This window comes from Telopea speciosissima, chromosome 10 (assembly GCF_018873765.1).
Source record: "Telopea speciosissima isolate NSW1024214 ecotype Mountain lineage chromosome 10, Tspe_v1, whole genome shotgun sequence".
NCBI classification, from domain to species: Eukaryota; Viridiplantae; Streptophyta; class Magnoliopsida; order Proteales; family Proteaceae; genus Telopea; species Telopea speciosissima.
The window spans coordinates 11,436,385-11,459,747 of record NC_057925.1 but is presented as its reverse complement, the minus strand read 5'-3'; the positions used below and the strand labels follow the sequence as shown (position 1 = coordinate 11,459,747).

At 40.5% G+C, this 23,363-nt stretch overlaps 1 long non-coding RNA gene across 1 annotated transcript; it reads right to left on the bottom strand.

Moving 5' to 3' along the window:
• Positions 1-1,742: 1,742 nt before the first annotated feature.
• Positions 1,743-23,100, bottom strand: LOC122644044. Its single transcript, XR_006330220.1, has 3 exons — positions 23,091-23,100; positions 8,870-8,879; positions 1,743-1,986 (listed from the first exon to the last, which is right to left on the bottom strand). It is a non-coding gene; the product is annotated as an uncharacterized LOC122644044 (long non-coding RNA).
• Between the last annotated feature and the right edge of the window lie 263 nt (positions 23,101-23,363).

Sequence of the window (23,363 nt, the reverse complement as noted above, 5' to 3'; positions counted from 1 at the left end):
TCTCTCAGGAATACCCTTGAGAAGGGGTGCCCACTCGTCCGGGAATGTGTAATCTTGTTCAGTGATTTTGGATTACACTGTTTTTTTTTTTTTTAAATTTATGGGAGGAACAATGAGTTGGACAAAGATGGAGAAGCAAATTTGAGTGTGGATTGGAAAAATAAAAAAAGCAAAGGGATCTCGAAATACAAAATTATATCTTGTATTTTTTTATTTTTTTTCTTCTTGAAATCTTCTTTTTCAAGAAGGCAAAGAAAAAAAAGAAAGATTTTCTTATTGACATCTCTGTCAAATAATTTTATTACTTTACATTTTTTTGGCATTTTTCGTATAACGCGCTTTTTTTTTTTTTTTTTTTTTTCTGTCAATGGAGGTAAATTTTGTGATTTAATGTTGATATACCTAAATATAGCCACCCAATGATGTCACACCACGTCACTATTGTCAGGGATAGTCCGATGGATAAAAGCCCACCGGGCCACACTCACGTCTACGCCAATCGACCCAAAATCAAGGATTCAGTTACATAAGGAGATTATCCATCACATGGGGATTGACTAATCCTATTCTTAATATGCCGCTATTAGTTACAACCACACTCCTATTCTTGGTTGGATTGGATGATCCAAATTCCAACAACCATTTGTGACTTTGGTAGGGGTGCCCTTCTTTTTTTTTTTTGATAGGTAAAATCAATTTATTCCAAAAAAAAAATAAAAAAATTACAACCTAAAAAGGCAGCCTAAGAGAGATTCAAAGATCAGAACCCCAGGAAGGCCCCAACCCAAAGAAAACAACAGGAATTTACCCATAGGCCACTCCTGAAGCCTAGACCAATAACAAAAACTGGACCAAAAATACAAACAAAAGGACAAAATCATCTCACCACCGAAAATGAATGGATCCCCCACTTCTCGACAAGGAATAAATTTCTTGGAGATTTCTTACCTTTCGGGATGACAGTTTTACACCGATCTTCAACATCTGCATGGATATCAGATATGAGGGAGGGCATCGGCCTTGTCCTATTCCGGAATATACGGAAGTTCCTCTCTTTCCAAATATGAGTAATAGTTGAACAAAAAGCCAGCTTGGCAATGCACCCAATAGAATCCCCATCAAATAGGGGTGCCCTTCTTGTCTCAGGAATACCCTTGAGATGCTCTAGGGCTGCTGTCCTTTGGTTGTAATTATTCTTTTTCTTTCTCAGTAAATTTGATATATCGATAAATTAAAACAAAAAAAAAGAAAAAAGAACATAACCAAGCTTGAACTTCATACTCAGTACATAGCAAACCTGTTCATAATTATTAATTATGTGGTACACACCGGTCTTACAGTCCTAGTGCCTAACCCCCACTTGCATTGCATCTTTCAAAACAACTAAACAAGGGAAAGGCCATTATTTTTATTTTAGTAAACTGCTTATTTGCCACACACACACGCACATAGAACAGGTCCAAACACTGTTACCGGATTAAGCCATCATCTGCTGGAACTCAGGGAAATCAATCACACCATCGCCGTTGAGGTCGAATGCCTTTATGATGCTCTTGCACTCTTCATTTGACATTTTGAATATCCTCTGCAAATCCTCTGATGTAATGGACCCAGACCTCTTCCCAGCGAACATCTGAAAGCCTCTTTTCAGATCATCATCCCCACCTTGACGCTCCATCAACATTGCAAAATCATCAAAGCTGAGTGTCAAACTGTCGCCGCCTGCTGCAACGAGTTCATTGGTCACAGCTTGAGCCTCCTCAGGTGGCATGAACTCCTTTTTGGAGGCAAGGTAGGATCTGAGTTCAGATCCTTCAATTTTCCCATTACCATTAGTATCCAAGTAACGAAATATTTGTTGGAGTTCATCATTTCTTGATTGTTTTTTGGAATTCTGAAGCCGATGGACACTTAGCACGAAGCTCTTGTTGGAGAAGCATTTGGATAATGTGGCCTTGGAAACAACAGCAGTTGCCATTAGAGTAGCTAGGATCGAACGTCGAGAGTAGTATTTGTTGCTTCTTGTTGCCTCTTGCTCTTTGCTGTGATGGAAATGGAAGAACATGCAAAGAGACTTATATAGAGACTTCACGGTAGGTACAAAAGAAAGAATCAGATTCTAGAGCTTAAAAAGGACTGGTCTAGGTTAAAAGTTCCCATATTATTGAATTGTTGGAATATTTGCCTAGATAAACATTCATTGGAGTGTTGCTTAAAGACAAATCATATTTAGTGTGAGAAAGAATAAGTATCCAGAGCTTAAAAAAGGACTGGTTGTTGTAAAAAGTTCCCAATTATTGTCATATTCGCCCAACAATCCCAAAGGTGTATGCATGGGTTGGGCCCCAGATTTGAGTGATGATTAACATTCTTGCATCGACATCCCTAGAATTTTGATTATAGGTAACACTGTAACATAAACTAATTAATAAAGAACATTATATGCCTAATTTACTCACTAAACATGGAAGAATTAACTGCATCCACGCTTAGGAGAGAAGCATAAACCACTGTTTCTGCTGAGATAGTGGCAGTATACCTATGAGTCTATGATTATATAATGATAACAATAAGTGTACCTAGTGAGATCTAAGTTAAGGAAATTTAAAGGAATTTGTGAATAGAGATACTTGAGCTAGCTTAGTCTACGACGATGATACTTTATTTTGAAATGGTGTGTGGTCGGGCAGCTTATAAGACTGGGGAATCGGTTTCCAACAGTGCCCTCCCAAGATACATTGAAGATCAGCTGGCTCATGATGCCATGGGTTTGCCGAGATTTAGATTTCAGTAATGTGGGGGTACATCCTTGTTTTCTGCCACCTTCCTTAGTGGTTGTTTGAGATTCGGTGCTAGTGCCTGGATTTAGTTCCTTTTGTATTTCTGTTGGTTCTCTTAATACAATGATCCTTTAGCAAAAAAAAAGAAATGGTGTGTGGTGGTGTGTGAGGCCTGATTTTGATTGGAGAGCCTCTCCTAACCTTGAACCTAACAAAGTGGAACCTCTACCCGGAGAGATTTGGAAAAACTACCCTAAAATGACAAAATTTCCCTTGGTTGGGTTTCACTAGCTAAATGACTTTAGAATCGGCCCAAACTTTACAGTTTCCTGTGTCACTGCCATTGTAAATACAATCAGAACTGCTAGGAACGCTAGGAAGACTTTCTAGTCACTGCCTGCACTACTAGATGTCTGACAACTCATCTAGAGTGTTGCTTGAACTTGACTGTCCTTTGTAACTACCATGGACTGCCACTATCACTGTACTGAAACAAGATGCACTGTGTTCCCAAAAACAACACACATGCATTGTGTTGACAACAATGACAACCAACACATAAACACTACCATGTGCACTGCGTGTTCAACTTGAAAAGTTAACGGAAAAAAAAAACAAGAACACACAAAGAGATAGTCAAAATCACTGTCACTTTTGCCTTCCCATCCACAATGTAGCTATTGCACCTGCTGTTGTGCAAATCTTTCTTCGATCCATTATTACAATGAATTTTTTTTTAATCAATCAATCAAGTTTATAAGAATTGAAAAGAAGCGTTAGATACGTATCTATGGTTAGTTGGTCATTCTGTCTATATTGCAAAACCAAATAGCAACCTTAGATATAAGAAAAAGGAAAACTTACGTCCCCCTCCCCTGTACTTTGCCCTAATGACACGTTCCTCCCCTTGTTTTTCCCACCTTACATTTGATTCCCCTATTGTTTTCGAAAAATTACTAATTCCTCCTTTGCCATTAGCATCTGTCTGTTATGTGCTGACGTGGCGTAGTTAGATTTTTTATAATACCCAAATTAACCCTTGGATTGTGAGATGACCCATTTACCCTTTTGATAAAAAGCCAAAATAACAAGGGAGAATGACTTGCCCTATCTACCATTTCCAAACTTCATCTTCAACCTTTAAGCCGTGAAATCCCCGGCGACGATACCCCTACCATTGCCTGAGTTTGGTCCATGTAAATTGACCCTTTTCCCTTCCCATCTTTTTTTTTTTCTTCTTCTTCTCCTCCTGCAACACCTTTTTGCAACTTCCATGAAATGATTGATATCTTAGAAACCCTGGAGGCCCTACATATCATAACTCCACTTTTTTGAGAAGCGAATATAGAGAAGATTAGTAGATTATAGAAAAAACTAAAAACTTGGAACTTTAGAGAGAGAGAGAGAGAGAGAGAGAGAGAGACGATGCAACAGGGAAGTAGCAGAGGAATTGGAATCGCTATTGAGGATCACGGACCACAGTAAACTGATGGCTGAAAATCGCTACATGGATGGAAAATTCACCAGCTACTGTGGTAGGAAAACTCACCAGCATTTCTAAATCGGCTCTGAATCATCGTAATCAGTCGTAAATCATAGTAAATCGAAACTCTAAAAAATAAAGACACAATGTCAAATTCTTTTTTGGGTTTAAACTCAGTTCCAATTAAGATTCAAATCAAACCTTGCAAGACTTGCAAAAAATGAGCAAACCCTTTTCACTTTCAGAAAATCCAATTTACTTCAAGATCAATAATATTCAACCAAATCTCGAAAATTTGTCAAATTCTAGGGTTTAAACTCAGTTCCAATTCAAATCTTCAGAGTGTTTAAAGAGCAAAATGTAGAGGTGTTGGCTGCTAGTGTCAGTTGATAAGGACCAGATGTTGACGCCAACGATCACTGCACTGGTGAACGGCGATGGATACGCAGATGCCAAAATTATAGTACAGCAAATCAAAGGATACCTCACGCTCATAACCTCCTGAGTTCTGGCATGATGCATCTTCTTCTTGTTCTACAGTTCTTAATTCCTCCTCTTCTTCTTCATCTTTTGGGCTTTTCTGTCTCGTTCTTTTGGATTCCTTTTAAATGAATCAATTTTTAGGTCGATAGGTTCAGTTGTTCATTGGTGTATAGGAAGTCAGGAATTGTAGAGAAATTTATTCAAGGGAAATATACTTTTTGCAAAGATTGAGCCAATTAAGGAAACAAGAATATGGAGTATTGGAGCCTCTATGTGTGTGCATAGAATATTGCCCAAACCAGCTCCATTGGAATTTCATAATTCATAAGGTCTGTTTTAATTTGGTTTGATGTGTATCCTCCATGGTTGATGGAGGCAAAGTCTGTGATTTTATTTCCTGTACAGGAAAGCAATATGACCCTTGCCCCTCCCAAAACTCCGGCAATGGAGGTGACTGTCGTCGAAGATGCTTGAAGGTTGTTGTCGCCGAAGAAGCTTGGAGGTGGCTGTCGTTGGAGAAGCTTGGAATCCCTAATCGATTTTAGAGATGATGAAAGGGTAGAATTGGAAATGCAGTTTTAATTTGTTAGTAAAGGGTAATATTGTCTTTTCAAACCATTAACTAACAGCACCCTAACACCGTCAGCCATAAAGGGTCAAAATGTAAGGTGGAAAAACCAAGGGGAGGAACGTGTAATTATGGCAAAGTACAGGGGAGGGGGACGTAATTCTCCCTAAGAAAAATATTTTGGAAATCTACCACAAAATATTTTGCTATTGTTTAACCCTAATAATTGTTTAATCTGACCGTCATAGTTGTATTTAGCAATGGTAAAGTTTAATCACCTCTATTTACAAACTATTAGCAACAATAATTACATCTGTTGAACAACCTTTGTTATCAATAAAAAATTCCAAACGTACTACAATTAGTGGCGGTAGGTACTATAATTAAACGTTTTTGCCTGAAAAATTGCAATCAAAATTATAATAAATTTATAAAAATACAAAATATTAAAAATATAATAAAATCCAAACCAATACAAAAATATACATTGGAAATAAAAATGTAAATTTTTTTAAACTATTGCATAAAATGATATATTTCTTACATAATATATGTTAAAAACAGTAAATGTCCAAAAAAAATCCTCAAAATGTAAACAAATTTATAAAAAAAAAAGTAATAAATTAGTTAGCTAGAACTAAATAATTCACCATTGATTGGTGAATATTGCACAAATGGAGCCAATAAAGGTTAGTGTGCTTTTGTAAAACAAGAGCCGTGAGGAGGTGGAGTGAACTGTTGGAGGAGTAAGAGGAGCAAGAAACTTATAAGCAGTTTAAAGAGAAAAAAAAATTATTGACTGCCTATAACCTTATTAACTAGTACTCTAAACCCTAAACCCTAAACTTGTAATAGTAATCGAAACTAAATGTGTATATCAACCAATTACTTTTAGTTAAAATAAATATTTTTTTTTGGCGAAAGCTTTCAAACACGGTAATATATGAATTTGGTAAACACTTCTCAATTTAGTAGGAATCAGATAGATTTGGGAAGAATCAGCCTATACTATTGAAATCCAAGAAATAAAATTTATTATTAGTAATTATTATACCAGTAATAATGGTGAAGCGATGATTATAAAATAATAAAAAATAAAACATATAAAGCAACAGTTTTCTATAACTGTTGTAATATAGACCATGTCTATTTAATTATTAAATATATAAATATTTGTATACGTACCCATCCATATGTTCAGAATTAACAATCAAAATAAAAAAAGAAAAGAAAATATCCCTTAAATAATAAAATTGAAAACAAAATATTTTTGGTATCAACTCAAATATCGATCGTGAATCAATCGGAAAAATAAAATTAAAACATAAAAATCCAGTAAATAGTACAAATTGAGTTAAAGATAATTATTTATGAAAAATATTGCAAAAAATACAACCAAAATTATGATATAATTATAAAGGCTATAAATAGTATCAAAATATTAGAAGTAATAGCAGTAATGTTTGAAACAATTTTTTCTCAATAAAAAATAGAATATATCAATGGTAATAAAAAACCCGCCGAAAAGGTATGCATAGCAATAGTTTTTATTATTGCTACAATTTAAGTCATTTAGCAATGACCTATTCAGAGCATTTTTTGTATTCAGTTTTTTCTTTGCTTGACAAGTAACATTTGGGAAAGACAACTCATGGAAGAGATGTAGAGATTTGACATCCCCAATCATTCAATCAAATGCCCATATAGATTTGGAGAGCATCAATAATTAAGGGAGAACAAGACATACCTTTTTGGTTGATAACTGAAGTCGATCCTCAAGCTTTTCCTTCCCCTTAGCCTTCCACAGCCTTTCACTTTTGCTCTCTTGTGAGCTGGAATTCAAAATTAGCAAGTGACGGTTATGGGGACTTTAGGGTTGAATATATAATATTCTCCCTGACCCTAATCACACTCCCACAATGTGTAAGGTCAGTTATACCCCTGACTTAACCTGGAGTGAAATAATACCATATGGGCCCAATGAAGATAACATATATTAATAAAGCCCAATAACCCAACAATCTCCCACTTGGGCAAAATTAATACACGTATCTGTATTGGAATTGGCCAGAGTCCCAATTTCACTCAAAATTACTTTGGTTCTATTAATACTCACTTGTGTTGAATGACAGTAGAAGATATTTCTCGACATACGGCATACAACTTTCTGTCATCACAGCCACAAATGATCTATTAACTCGAACCTCTTTGGGTATATGTAACAACAAGGAAATCAAGAGCATAACAAATGATCAGCAAGTAAATGCTCATTTTCTCGTAGGTCCTCTACCTTGAACATCCTCACAGGTAGTACACTTTGATATTAACTCATACTTGGGCTAAACCGCCATGAACTTCGAGTCAACACCATACTTTGGCTTACCGCCTATGGCTTAACCGCCAATTTTAAAACTTCGGCTAAATACCGCTTAATTGTCATTTTTGAAATCCTTGGCTAAATACCGCCTATGGCTAACCGCCATTTTGTAAGACATGTCATATAAGAATAAGTAATGAACCATAACCAGTAAATGTATTAAGACGGCAAAAGAATACAAAACCACTGGTTAAATAAAAGAGCTTAAATAATAACCAAGGGCAAACAGACTCCCACTGAACAAGCATAAGAGAACACAGACTCCCACTAAACAAGCATATCAAAGGACTCTGCTAATCCTATACAAGTAACATGACCCCTGAAAACTCCCACTGAAAGAGCCTTGGTGAGAAGATCAACCACCATCTTCTCAGTAGGAATGTGTACAACATCAACTCCTCCCTTAGTCACTTTCTCCCTGACCAGAAGATACTTTATTTCAATGTGCAATGAGCTGTTGGACTTCTTGTTGTTCTTTGAGAAAATGACTGTAGAGTTGTTGTCACACTAGAGCTACAAACGTTTGGAGATGGAGTCAACAACCCTCAGTTCTGTAATAAAATTTCTCAGCCATACCGCCTGCTTAGTCGCCTCAAACAATGCCACAAACTCTACCTGCATGGTGGATGAAGCAATAATGGTCTGCTTGACACTTTTCCATGAAACTGCACCTCCTCCCATCAAGAAGACATATCCAGAGGTTCAGTGTTTCCTTCAATATAAATTTAATCTCTCAAAGCTGTCCGAATATATTTCATCTTATTTCCTTCTTTGAAACTTTACTTTTTTTTATAATTTTTAGTTTTGGTAACAAACATAAGAGATTTAGCCACTAATTAGCAAAATTTAGATCCAAAATTTTTATGAGATCTTGTTTCTTGGTTGGCAATCTTATTTCTCCAGTTTGTTGCCATTCTCGACTTGAAATCCGAAAACCAAGCTCATATTTATTTCCTTCTATATGATGTGGTGTAATGGAAAAGGAAGGGGAATATCTGTTAAGGTAAAATCTGAGATTACTCGCCTAAACCTTCAATGGTTAACTGTTAAACTGTGAAAACCCATGCTCGATGAGGCAGCAGTGAGTTCGGTTCCTTTGCACGTACATGCAGGTGTACATACGGGTGCAAGTTTGGCCCTATCGGCATGAACCCGCCCTAGCCCACCTGAGCCCGAACAAGGTCTGGGCTGAGATATTTGGCCCTAAGGGTGGGTCAGGGCTGAAAATTTCTGGCCCAGAGTTAGGGTTGGGTTGGGTTAGGGCTGATGGCTCGGGCTAAGCCTGGCTCGGCTTGGTCCAACCCTGTTTTAAGTTATACTATAAAATATATATTGATATAATATATATATATATATATATTATAAACTTTAAACGTCACCCACGTACTTTTTGTTATATAATATATTATATATGAAGAAAATAAGTGATATAATACATTTTATTATAGTTTTATTTTACGTGAAATTGATAATTTTCTCCCCGGTCCATTCCAGCCCATGCATTTTCGTCGCCCTCCCCGTGATCAGGGCCAATCAGGTTCAGCCCGGCCCGACCCTGAGGGTGGGTCAGGGTTGGATTTTTTAGGCCCTGAGTAAGGGTCGGGCCGGGTTTGGGCCCAGCTATAGTGACTCAGGATTGGGCTAGGGTTTTGTAAAACCTGGCCCAACCCAACCTGTTGCAGCCCTAGGTGCACATATATGTGAGAGGTAAATCACCTGTCCGATTTTTGCCATTTACAAGTGGGGGAGGGGGTATTTATGAAAACAAATAGGACAGGTTGTCACATCTCAAATGTACGTTCATTTGCACGTACTTGCAGCAGGGCATTATCCATAAATGGTTTTTTTTTTTTCTTTCGTGACGAATTTATTCGGATAAAATTCGGGTCGTCCAATTTTTTCGCAAGGTTCAGTAGATCACGAACTTATTACTCTTCTAGTTTTGGATTTGTCAACAATGCATGAACCTTGTTTAGGAATAACTATGGTGCTCTTTAGGAATGTAATAGGATATATGCAATGATATTGTTTTTACTTTCTTGTAGGTATGATATGATCAGAAACATAGTAACTACCTAGGCGATCCATCACCGGACTGTGTATGGTAACAGATATATATGGTATCACATAAGACAGTTTAATTTCCATTCTAATTAAGAGGGAGAAAAAAAAAAAAAGTTATCTTCCAAATATTGGGACCTCTTTAAGCATCCTTGTATATATTAGTATAGATGCTAAAAATTGCCACCAACCCACCCACCCATGGCGATGATGATAACTAGACACATACGAATACTCAAGGCCTCACCTGTAGTTGGATTTACAAAAAAAAAAAAAAACAAAAAACAAAAAACAACCCCAATATGACCATTTGTGTGTGTGTGTGTGTGTGTGTGTGTGTGTGTGTGTGTGTGTTTGTGCTCTATACTGACTCTCCCTCCTATTTCCGATGTCCTACTTTGATATTTGATCCTCCCTCCTATTTCTCATGTCTTACTTTGATATTTGAGCCTCCCTCCTATTTCTCCTCGCATATGCCTTCTTATAATTGTTGGGTCTCCTACTTGCTATTGGACCTCCATTTATTGTGGTTATCACCCTTGCTGGGGCTTCTTGGACCCTTTCTATTACCTTGTCTCTCTTTCTCTCTCTCTCTATTGTCCCTATGCCTCTCTTGTTCATGACCTCCTTTTCAATGTTCCCTTTGCATGTCTCTCCTTTGGTTATATTCCCTGTTGGATCGTGGATTATCTCTTCAACCCAGTTGACCCCGTTGATTGAGTCTTTCGGGTATTCTATTGATCAGCCTATCTTGTTGGAGGTTGGGATTGGCGATGAAATCCCTTCGATAGCATCTTTGGATCAATCTTTCTATCTCGGCCCTTAAGTGATAGTAGTCATCTGTGTCACGGTCGTGGTAGAGACATCGATCCATCCCTTTTGGCTGGATCCATTTGTATCCTCTCGGGTTGTCAAAGGAGGCTGGTTCCTTCTATCTGCATTAAAATCTTTGATCTCCTACGATTGAGTGTGATGAATCTCTCTACTCGAGGGGAATTCCCATACTGGCTCAAACTTGGATTAGGTTGGTACTTCTTCCTGTAGTCAGACCTTGTTTCCCTGTCATCAGGATCTCTCCTTTTGGAGTCCTGGCCAGCTTCCTGTTCATTGGTAGTAGCTAGAGCTTCTTCCACCTGATGTATTTATCACAGCACACCATGAAGTCATCCATAGTTTTTGGACTTTTCTTTACAATGGATATAGTAGTAGAGTATTCCTGACACTTTCCTTTAGAGCATTTAGCTTTGTTATAGGGAAGGTTCTCCACTTCCATGTCTTCTTTGTTGAAGCACATCAAGTAAGAGCGAAGGGATTCTCCTTTCCGTTGCTGAATTGTTGATAAGCTTGCAATATTTTTCGTATAATTTCTACTAAAGAAATTGCCAATGAAAATATTTCCCAACTCAGTAAAGTTATTCACTGACCTTGGTTTTAGACGGTCGAACCAGGCTCTGGCTCCGAAGGTGAGTGTGACAGGGAAGGCTCTGCACATAATTGGATCTCGAGTGCCATGGAGCAGCATCATGGTCTTGAAATTTTTGAGGTGTTCCATTAGATCTAAGGTTCTGTCGTAACTTCCGATCGAGGCCATCTTGAACCCTCGAGGAAGGGGAGCCCTCATTATTTTGTCGGAGAGTGTTGTCTCATTGGAGAAATTTAGATTAGTAGCTCCCTTCGGTTGGGGATCTTGGTCCCTTCGGATCTTTTCATTTGTTTTTGTAGTTCTTCTATTTTTTCAGCGAAGTTGTGTTGATTTCCTATCCCTGGAATTCTACGTTGGAGGATCTCTTTTTGGTTGCCCGGTTGTTGATTGTTCCTAGGTAGTACTTGTGGATGAGGATGTTGTTGAAGATGCTTGGCTCGATCCGATTGATTTCCTAGATGTGGTTGCTCATGCGGGAGGGGTGGTGGTTTACTGGTTTCCACCATATCTGCTGGAATTTGAGTTGTTGTTTCCCTCCACTTGAAGTTGTTCGCGATGGTGTTGAGGATCGTGAGTCTTGTGTCTCTGTTGTTCACCATTCTATAGCATTATCCTCATTAATAGTTCCAGTCTCTCTCCCATGGCAGCAAATTGACTTTGGGTGATCGGAGCATTGGGATCTACTCCCTCATTGCGAGGAAGTGCCTCTCTTGGATGTTCACGGCGACTATCACTGTGGTTGGGGGAGATTGCGGATGGCAGAGCATTCGTTGCAAGTCGATGGTGTCAAACTAGGATCTACATTCCTTGATGTTAATATTGTTTTCCTTCCTTCGTTTCTACTTGATGGTAATATTGCTCCGTAGCCAATTTCTAGCCCCACAGAGGGTGCCAATCTGTTCTTGTTGAAATCTTCCCTTCATGATTCAGCTCCGTCCTACACAAATAGAACCAGAAGACAGAGCAGGTGAGTGCCTTAGAATGGGTTCTAGGGGGGACTCTCTGATGCCTAAGTTAGATCTCAGAGCAAAACAGAAGTTAACTAGGCCGGAAAGCTTGGCTCTAAAGCTTCAGCATCTTAACCTATAGAATAGTAATCAGAGACCTTTTCTTTCTCCTTCGTTTCTTCTACTTATGCTACTTTGTCCTTCCCCTCCGTTAGGGTTGCGTATTCCTTACATTAGGCGGGAGATCCTAAGGGAACCGTTAACCGAATTTGTCAGTAATGTCAGTGATTGTGCTCTTGGCATACCACATGCAAAGTGTTAGTCAAATAGCAGTCCATGGGATCATCTCCTAATTTCCCTGGGAAACCAATTATAAAACAATTAGGGTTTTATACCTCCTGGGTTAACCCATGGTCGCAGGTGCCCTATTAAATTTTAGGGTTGCCCACGGTTGCCCATGGGAACCCTGGTGTAACCCATTTAGGGTTTGGTATGAAAAACCAATACCCAATCCTTCTCTTTCTTGTCCCATAAAATTATGGGATCCATAAGAGAGAGAAAACTCATCTCTTTTCCATCCCATGAAAAGAGGGATCCATCCCATACCCGAATGCGCAACGTAAAGAGATTGATTCGGGTTTCTTTCGCATCCTATGATTATCATATAATTAAAAACAAGAGAAATTAACAAGAACTTACTAACCTGTTGAGCCTCAAGTGTTGCTCCTCCAATAGATAGTGGTTCTTCCTCTAATGAGCACACTAGGTAAACAAACTTGAACCTCCAATGGTGCTGCCAAGGTTCTCCAAGTCAATCCAAAATCTTCTTCTTCAAATCTTCAAGCATAGATATGGGTTTCCAAAACCCTAACTCTCAAAAGCTAGAGAGCAAGAAGAAGGAGAGAGAGAAAGGGAGCCAAAACCATCCAAGGGGGAAGGGAGCCAGAAACGTACAAGCCTTTTTCGCCCCCTCCCCCCCCCCCCTTTTGGTGTGTTTTTATAATATGGGTTTCCAAAACCCTATCTTTGAAATCCCAATGAGAGTGACACTCTCTCTCCACATTGACTTGAACCTGTTTAAACCTGATGGGCTTCTAATTGGTGAAGATGCAGAATCTAATAGAAAATATTTAATTAATTAATTATTTTATATTTAATAGATAAATAATAATTAGCACCACATCCACTAAATTAAATAATTAATTAATTAATTAGCAAATTCCAATTATACCCTCACATAATAATAAATTATTATGTACCAACCCACCACTAATCAACATCATCATTATGGAATCTACGGTATGTACACATGTCCTGCCAAACCCAATTCCATAGAACATGTCCATATGGGAGCATTTGTGTACGTGATCACATCTCGCAAAACACGATAAAATATTTTCAAATAAAACTACATATAATTTAGGGTGACCGGTGGCAGTACGTACATTCTGCCAACTAATTCTTGCCTTCTTATACTGTAATCATAGATTAGGTATAAAGTTGATCTCAACCGTTCATGAAGTTTCACTTAGTGACAGGTTCTTGGCTCTTACAGTGAGAGCCTCGTGCTCTCTCTCTCTCTATCTCTCTCTCTCTCTCTCTCTCTCTCTGTGCAACCCTTCTCCTCCCATCGACCTATTTGCATCTCTCTCCCAGCCTTCTCTCTTTGTCTCTCCCCCTTCCCAACCCTATCTCTCTACATCTCCCTCCTTACCTTAGCCATGAACCTTGCAGAAAGCCAGAAACACCTCTCTGCCCGCTCTGTGCCTCAGCATTCCCTCCCACCTTATGCTTTTGCATCCCCTCCCATCCCACTTATTTGCATCTCTCCCATGCAAATTCAAGTGGCTGGTCGATTCTTTTCCATTTTAGTAAGATGGAAAGATGGCATTCTATTCTTGCTTGCAATAGATGGTAGCGTTGTCGATTCGGAGTTCCTGAAATCAAATCGAACAACCAAACTGAACAGAGAAACACATTACATTTCACGATAATGATCTAACTAGGGTAAAGATGTTTTATAGATGAAAAGGAGAAAACAGGGGAAGATGTTAATTGCTATCTACCAGACAACAAAGCAACAGCTAGTGATTGATTTGCCCCTTCTCATTAACAAGGGGGGTGGCCAAATAAGAGGCAGATGAACTTTGAGAGAGCCTTCAAATAAAACAATTTATCATTCGATTGAATTTTCTAAAATTAATGTTTGTGATTCGTAGATGTATGCCTTGGGGCTGCTCAATAAAGGGTGAAGAAGAAGATGTCCTTGTACTCTCAATTGAACCAAAGATAACTAATGGATTGATAGTAGGATGGGAGAGGATAGGAGCCAGTAGCCTCTGAACTCAGTTGCATTTCATCCACCTACCTCTGCTTCGGAGCACAAGCTCAAAATATCACATCACTTTTTTGGAGGAGTAGTAGCCCGAAGGTCACCACAATAGATTGATTTCATGAGAAATCGTCTCCTTTTCGCACCATTTCTCATGAAATCAATTTGTTCTCGGTTCCCTCAAGCTATGCAACTTGGCAAAGACAGAGAAATCTGTGCCAACCCCAACTTCCCAACTCTCTTAAATTACAAATCAACGATCCATAGGTATAGATAGAAGAAGATATCTGCTTCCTTTTCATGTCACTGAAGAGTCATAATGCTTCCTTGTTGTTCACTGTAAGAAACGAGAGAGAGAGAGAGAGAGAGAGAGAGAGAGAGAGAGAGATGAAGAGGGAGGTGGGGAAGGGGACTGTAGGAATTGGGCTGTCGTCTTTGGGGAAGGAGGGAGAGATCAGGTTGTAGCCGGTCTCAGGTAAATAGTTCAACGCCTGTGATTGGATAAGTTAAATCAATGGTTATCAATGGAAGAACGAACTGTCAAATTATTTTTGCGTACGTACTGCGACCTTTTAGCCTAAAATAGGTTTTACAAGAACCATTTCTAAAACGGCATTGGATCCAGATTCTGATCCGACCATCCACAGACAATCTCTATTTTGATATTGTTCCCCAATTGGGCAGTGGTGACCATGTTGAGTAACACTCTCACTCACGAAATGCTCATGCATTCCCAGAACATCGGCTTTGACTCTGTTGCATCTTAGTCATTGATGATCCAAAGAATGCAGTCACTTTTCGCAGTGACAAGGTCCTCTCAGGTACAGGGCCTCGGTGACACATGTCTATCCCTTCCTACATCTTGCAGTAATACATGAGGTAATTGGCAAAGTAGATTCTTCTCCAATGCACAACATTATGTGCACTCACATTCGTACCCTGACATCAACAAGTTTAGGCATACCCAATGTGACCATCATATGATAAGGGTGCCCAGCCCAAACCCTAGTCGTGACTACCATTTTAAGTAAAACTTAAGGACACATAACACTCAAAAAAGTTTATATCGCATGTGATGATATTAAACCAAAATGTATAAAAGTTCAATACAAAATAAACCAGATTGCACCGTACCAAACCGGGTTTGATGGACACATAAAGCCAACACAAAGTTCCTTAGGCATGATTCTAGCATGAGGCTACAGTCGAGGGTCCGACCGGATTGAGGCTTCTTACTTCTTAGACCACTCTCTGGTCCAACCTTGTTATGCATGTCCTCATGCCATTGGAGATAAGAGTCCATATATATCAGGATTCGAGATTAACAATCCATTCAATATTATTCATAAGTCGATCCTTTGTTTACATAGATGACCTATAAGGGAACTATACAGATAGACAGAAAGAGAGAGAAGAATACGAAGAAGAAGAAGAAGAGTAGTTCCGAAAAGACCACATCCAAGACTAAGACGATAACCATGTCCATGAGGGATGATTAAAGAAGCATTATTTGGATTTGGGGTAGCTCTTGTTGCTGCAAAATGATCCACCATTCCCATTGGATTGATAGATAAGAAAGGGGAGGTAACAGCAGCTTTGGCCACAAGCTCTTCAACCCATTTCGTCATAGTCTGGTTAATTTCCTCAATACAAATTTGCAACTGATGCAGCTCAAGCAATCCCATATTTTCAATGGGTGCTTCCCACCATGGTTCGCTCTGCTTCGCTTCTGCGGTCGATCGGTTGAATGCCTCGGCTCGCTTCTTCTCTGTTTCCTTTCGGTTGAGCACCTCTGTATACTTTTGGTTGAGCTCTCGAACACTGGCTGCACGGTGAGCAACCACAAGAGGCAACACAGCGGCTTCCTGTGGCGGATTGTTTACAGTGAGGAACCTTTCAATGATGGACCCCACATTTGGGTGGCCAAAGGAATACACCTTCCCTGCAAGAGAAAAGACAATTATGGCTATCTCGGCAGCACACAGAGTACAGAGCTCACTCGCTTTTTTGAAAAGCCCTGCCCGGCGTTTGGAGAAGGTAACCTGTCGAGAAGCCTCACAATTGATCCTCTTGATCTCAATCTTCTGACGACCCAAGCTTCGTTTCCCTACCATCTCACTGAAAAAATAAGAGAAATTGAGAAACTGTTCTTCTTTGGACTCAATTGACACAGACTTGAGATTAAAGAAGGTGGATTTATAGGCCTTTCTTTCCTCCAATTTCATTTAATCTGTCCAAATATTTAAAATTCTTGCCTCTATATCCTCTTATTTCCATCTCTGAAGCTTTAGCCACTAATTAGGAAAATTTAGATTCAAATATCTTATGAGATCTAGATTTCTGGGTGCAATGTTATTTCTCCAGTTTGATCTCCATTGTCGACTTGAAATCCGAAAGCCAAGCTCAAATTAATTTCCTTTTATATGATGTGGTGTTATGAAAAATAAGAGGAATAGTATTTGTTGTTAAGGATGTAAACAGATCGAATTCGGTTGGATAGTGACATTATCACATTCGTATCTGATTATATTTGGACATATTCGGATGATATCCTATTAGTTTTCGGTCAGATTCAGATATTTTTCGGATAGTGACTTTTTAAATATGGATTCTCTTAAATGGATATAAACGCGGATCGAATACGAATTTTTGACTATCCGTTGACTTTTTTACCATTTTGTTGATGAGGGTTAGGGTTGAGACTTGAGAGTTCAACAACTATCCTTTCTTCTACTATTCTTAGTCTTTGATTTTCTTACGTTCTTTACTTTTGATTTTATCTTATATTTATTTTAATAGATATATGACTTCTGGGTTGGCAACTGTTTTATATATTTAATACTTATATACTTATATATATTATTTATTATATATAAATTAGTATATATATAAGTATATATGCCGATAATATGGTACGGTACCAGTATTACATAATTCGGTACGATATCGGTATGTACCACCGGTATCAACCTCCATGCCAATCTTGTGCTGAGTACGATACCATTTTCTCATACCAAAACCATACCGAATTGTATTCTATATCGTATGGTAGGGTAATATGGTACGGTACTGGTTTCGCAAATGGTTTCGGTACCGAATTGACACCCTTAGGATGAAGTTTTGATTTGGTGCAACGTGTACACACATTGTTTGAGGAATTGGATTATCTCCGATTTCGGTCGAATTGGATTGGAATCGGCTGGATTCACTTCCCGATTCAAAAAATTGATTGATTTTGGCTGGAATTGGCTGAGGACGATCTGGTTGCTAATTCAGTTTCCTCGAAACTTGTTTATACATTTCATTCTTGCAAAAACTCATAGTTCTCCAGGTATCATATTACTATTTCAAACCACTCCTAGCCAAGATAGGAATGGAAGAGAAATTTTAAGCTTAAAAAAGGAATTTTTGTAATCATTACCCCACATGATTGACGTGATTGAAGTGGGGAATTTTTGGATGGCTGCAATTGGTGGAGCATTTTGCATGACAAGCAGAGAGAGATTGGGGGATGCCCAGGACCAGCTGTGTTTGACATTGGGGGCTTCCTAGGTTTTCCTACTTTGCTGCATCAGCCTAAGGTTGCAGAGGTGATTGCAAGGTCTTATGCGAATGTGACACGACCTTTGCTACCTGAGATTGAGAGTCTGCCGCCCCTAGTTCTAGATGGGTTACTCACGAGGATCAAGATTCCCCAAGCTGCGTACGTGGAACAGTTGAACACGCTTAAGTTCGTGCTCCTGGGAAGGCTGAACTTTAGGTTTACCATGATGGACAAGGTTCGAGATGTAGTGAGGAACTGGGGTTTGAAAGAAGGAGTTTCAATGAAGTCGTTAAGCAAGGGATTCATTATCTTCAGATTTCACAATGCAGCGGACATGACATGCATCTGGAGAAGAAGTCCTATTCGTGTGGACAAACCCTGAGGTTCCAGCAGTGGAGAAAAGACTTCATGGTTGATGATCAGGCTATCACAAACAGATTAACCTGGATTCGTTTTCCAGGCTTGCCGCAAGAATACTGGCATGAGGATATTATTCTATTGATCGCAAAGGCGGTGGGGAGGCCGATCGCCATTGACAGAAGAACTAAGAATTTGCACTTTGGGCATTATGCGAGAGTGTGTGTGGATGTAGATGACTCTGTGCCTCAGGTCGAGGAAGTTTATGTTGAACGGGAACAGGAGGGGTCCATGGAGATGTATGTCTTCAAGCAGAAAGTTGTGTTTGAGGATCCGTCAACTCGATGTCATCGATGTCATCGGTATGGGGATCGAGAGGAACATTGCAGAAGCCGCGAGATGGAGCATGATGATGGCATGCCTGATGCCATTAATGACGAGAGGCAAGGCCAGTGCATTTCACACCGACAGGAGTGGCATCCTAGAGAATCATCGGCGGCAGTCGAGGGTGTTTCAGGGAGCTCGTCGGCAGGGGTCAGGGCGGTGGGGGAAGCAAAGTTGGTTTTGGACTCTAATAAGGAAACGATGATGCAGGCTACGGATTTGGTGCAAACTGTTGTGGTTTTGGCAGCTGGGAAGGAGAATTTTCAGGGAGTTCAACCTAGCATGCCTACTTCTTCGGCAGCACGTTCAAACACGGTGGTAGTTGAGACACCATTATCACATGTGCATGGTGGTTCAGATGGGATTAGTTTGAGAGTAGATTCTACTCCCTGATCTAGTTCTTTGGACCAGGCTGAGGCTTCACATGATGTGAACCGGCCCACTCCTATTCAAATTGAATGTCGCGACAATGGTAGGACAGCTGTGGTAGTTCATGTAGATCATTCACAAGAGGATAAAAGCGAAGGAACAGAACTTTTCTTGGAGGCCCCACGCAGGCGCCAAGTAAGGGAAAGACATATTGAACAGGGCAATATCATCACAGGCGCACGACGTAGAGGGAAAGGTGAACTTGAAGCCAACTCTGTTGCTAGAAGCCTCGCTCAACAACGTGGTGTTGTATCTGAGCGCCAGGAAAATTCTAAAGAGTTCTGAACATGCGTTGCCTCTTTTGGAACATCAGGGGGCGGGTAACAGTAAAGCTAGAGCACATCTGCGAGCTTTAGTGAAGGAACATAATCCGGATTTTTTATGCTTGGCTGAGCCTAAGATTGTTGCTGAGAGATTTCCTCGTCGTTTTATCACTTCGTTGGGGATGTACTCGGACCTTATTTCAAATGAATGTGAAGAGGGCCCTGGCAATATTTGGTGCCTATGGAAGATGGGACTGCATCGGCCAGTGGTGATCAAGAAATCTGAGCAACATATCTCCATGAGAGTAGAATTAAATGGGTTGAGTAATATTATCTCAGTGGTTCATCCGAGGTGTTTTAGGGCAGCTAGAAGCCAGCTATGGGTTGACCTGGCATCGATTGCAGGTATGGCTTGCCCTTGGCTAGTTATTGGTGATTTCAATGCTTACCTTTATGCAGGAGATAAAAGAGGCCCGGGTATTTTCAACATAGGCTCTGTAGAGGAGTTCACAGCCATGTTAGAGGCGGCAGCTCTGATTCTGATTCACTCAATAGGCAACAAGTACACATGGATAAATAATAGGAGGGTGGGGAATGTGCAAGTAGTGCTTGACCGAAGTTTCTGTAATGATATTTGGGATCTGCACTATGCAAGGTAGGTTCAGTGAGTTTTAGTTCGTGGATCCTCTGATCATGCACCTCTGGTGGTGTGTAGTGAAACGGTGTCGCGGCCTAATAATATCCCTTTTCGCATGCAAAGGTTTTGGGTAGATCATGGGGATTTTTGTAGAGTGGTGCAGAGCTCAGGTGGAACTGGCATTGGGCTCTCCAATTTTTGTGGTTCATACCAAACTAAAAAGACTTAAAGGACCATTGAGGGAGTGGGCTAGGGAGACTTTCCCCCACGTTGATCAAGAAATCAGCCGCTCTAAGGCTGAACTTGACCAGGTACAAGGTCTATTAGATGCGGAAGGGTTCTCTGAAGCATTATTTGAGAGAAAGGTGTAGGCTCGTCCTGATTATAACCAAGCTCTTGAGCTACAGGAGAGGCTTTGGGGTGAAAAATCAAGAGAAAAATGGTTGAAATTTGGTGATCGCTGCTCTAAATATTTCCATCTCTCAACTAGAATGAGGCGCACCAAGAACACCATTCGAGAAATATTAAGGGATGATGGCTCGGCCTTGATTGATCCTAAGGAGATTGGTGATCATTTAGTAGCTCACTATGAGAGCTTCTTCAAGAGTGGGAGGAGGATTAGAGATGCAGCTCTTCCGACGATCCCTACCGCAATGATCAAGATAATGTCATGCTTGTCTAGATCCCTTCGCAAGACGAAATCAGAACTGCTATTTTTGACTTGGACCCAGCTAATGCCCCTGGACCGGATGGTTACCCTAGTACGTTCTTTAGGGTGTGTGGGGACATCATTTGTAGGGACGTGTGTCGAGGCATTCAGAGTTTCTTCAGCGAAGGCATTGTGACTAAAGGGGTGAACTGTAACTTTCTCTGCTTGATCCCTAAGGTTGAGAACGCCAAAAGGGTGGGCAGTTCCGCCCTCTCTGCGTGGGGAATTTCTTTTTTAAAATTATCCCTAAAATTATGTCAACTAGATTACCCTCCATATTGCACAAGCTGATATCTCCAGAGCAAGGGGCTTTCCAGAAAGGCGGAGTTATTTATGAAAATATTGGGGTGGCTTCAGAGCTTACAAACCTAATGGAAGTTAAATGTAGGGGAGGTGGAATGGGTATGAAGCTGGACATACAAAAGGCTTTTGACACGCTTGAGTGGAGTTTTCTGTTCGATGTGCTCAGTGCCTTTGGTTTCTCACAATTGTGGATTCATTGGGTGCACCAAATACTCCAATCAACTCGGATCTCAATTTTGATTAATGGTGGACTGGTCGGCTTTTTTGGGATGGAATGAGGATTGAGACAAGGTGACCCACTGTCCCCTCTCCTCTTTATTCTCTCTGAAGAGGTACTATGCAGAGGGTTGAAGGACATGCGACATAGAGGATGGCATAATGCTCTTGCAGGACCACGCCAGGTGATAACCCCCTCCCACCTTTTTTATCTGATGACCTTTATCTTTATGAAGGCGAGCTGGCTAATGTTAGGAGTGTCAAGCACTTTACGGAGGCCTATGGAGATTATTCAGGACATGTGATCAACCTCGCTAAAAGCAAGGTCTATTTTGGTCGTGTCTCAGCTGCTAGAAGATGGAGAATTTTATCAGTGCTCCAAATCCCAGTGTGTACCTTCCTAACAAGGTACCTAGGAGTTATATTGATGAAGGGCGGGGTGAAACGCGACATGATTAAGCCTCTAGTAGATCAGTTCAAGCTAAGACTTGCGTCTTGGAAGGGACGCCTTCTGCCATGGCCAGAAGGATTGAGCTGGTTCGTACTATCATGGGTAGTATCCCAGTCCACAACTTCTCTGTATATCTCTGGCCATTGGGCACTATAGAGGTTATGGAGAGATGGATACGTAACTTTATTTGGTCAAGGGAGGCTGACAGCTCTAGGGCCATCACTATTTGATGGGATAGGCTGTGTAAGCCCAAGAAGGAAGGTGGACTCGGAATTCTTCGATTATGAGATTTAAATTTGGCCCGATTGCTAAACTCTCCTGGACTATATACACGGATCAGTCTACCCGGCAGCTTTTTTTGAGAGGTCGACTAGTGAAGGCAGATGGGCCACTCAAGAAGACTGCTGATACCTCCACGCTTCTACCTAGGCTAAGAAGAGTTTGGGATTTTATTCGATTTGCAGAGAGATGGGTGATTGGAAATGGAAATTCAGTAAGTTTTTGGTATGACAAGTGGGTTCACAACTAAAGCATTGAGGACCTCGTCTATCCCCTACACATTCCACGCAATTTATCGGCAATGGTGACGGACTTTTGGAAAGAAGGTAGCTGGGATATGCCGGCAGTCCAAGAACCTGAACTCCAAAGGGCCTTCACGATGATTCAAGGCAGTGGAATTACTTGTCACAACAGATAGGATATGAGATTTTGGGAGCTTGCAACCACTGGCCGCTTCACGGTCAAGACTGCTTGGGAGACCCTGCGCATAAAGGCGCCCTCACAGTGGGTATCGACCGTTTGGAACCGTGACCTTCATCCACGTCTCTGCTGTATTCGGATGGAGGCCTGCGCATGGAGTACTTCCCACCGACCACATGGTATGTCACAAGCGGTTCCTCTAGCTTCAAGGTGCGATCTATGCTACATGGACTGCGAAACGATCAAGCATCTATTTCTTGACTATGCCTTCTCACGTCAAATCTGGATGGCGGTGCTATTTGTCTTCAATCAGAGCTCGAGTGGTTTCCCAACCATTGAATTATTGTTTTCATGGTGGCGCAGAAAGGCCAAGACTGTTCCCCTACCTAAGGCATGGGATGCTATACTAATTATCTATTGCAAAAATATTTGGTGGGAGCGCAATAGACGATGCCATGACAACTTGAGAAGAACTCCTACTGAAGTGGCAAAGCTATGCTATGGGGAAGTTGGGGACTACATAAGGGTGAAAGGGGTGTAGGTGCAAACAGTGAATGATCTTACCTTGGCACGTATGCTGAAGGTGACAATTTCAAGGCCACCTGTTAGAAGGATGGTAGAAGTGCGATGGAGGCAACCACCACTTGGGTGGTGGAAATTGAACATTGATGGCTCTTCCTTGGGTAATCCTAGATCGATAGGAGGAGGAGGGGTACTTCATGATCACTTGGGAGCTGTGTTAAGATGCTTCTATGAGCACCAGGGTGTGGGATCGAATTACATGGCTGAACTGGGGGCTTTCTTTACAGGAGTTGACCCCGCTAGAGAAATGGGCACAAGAAATCTTTGGATTGAGTGCGACTCGGAAGCAGTTGTCTCTTCAATTCTATCTAATTAGATTCCTTGGAACCTAATGT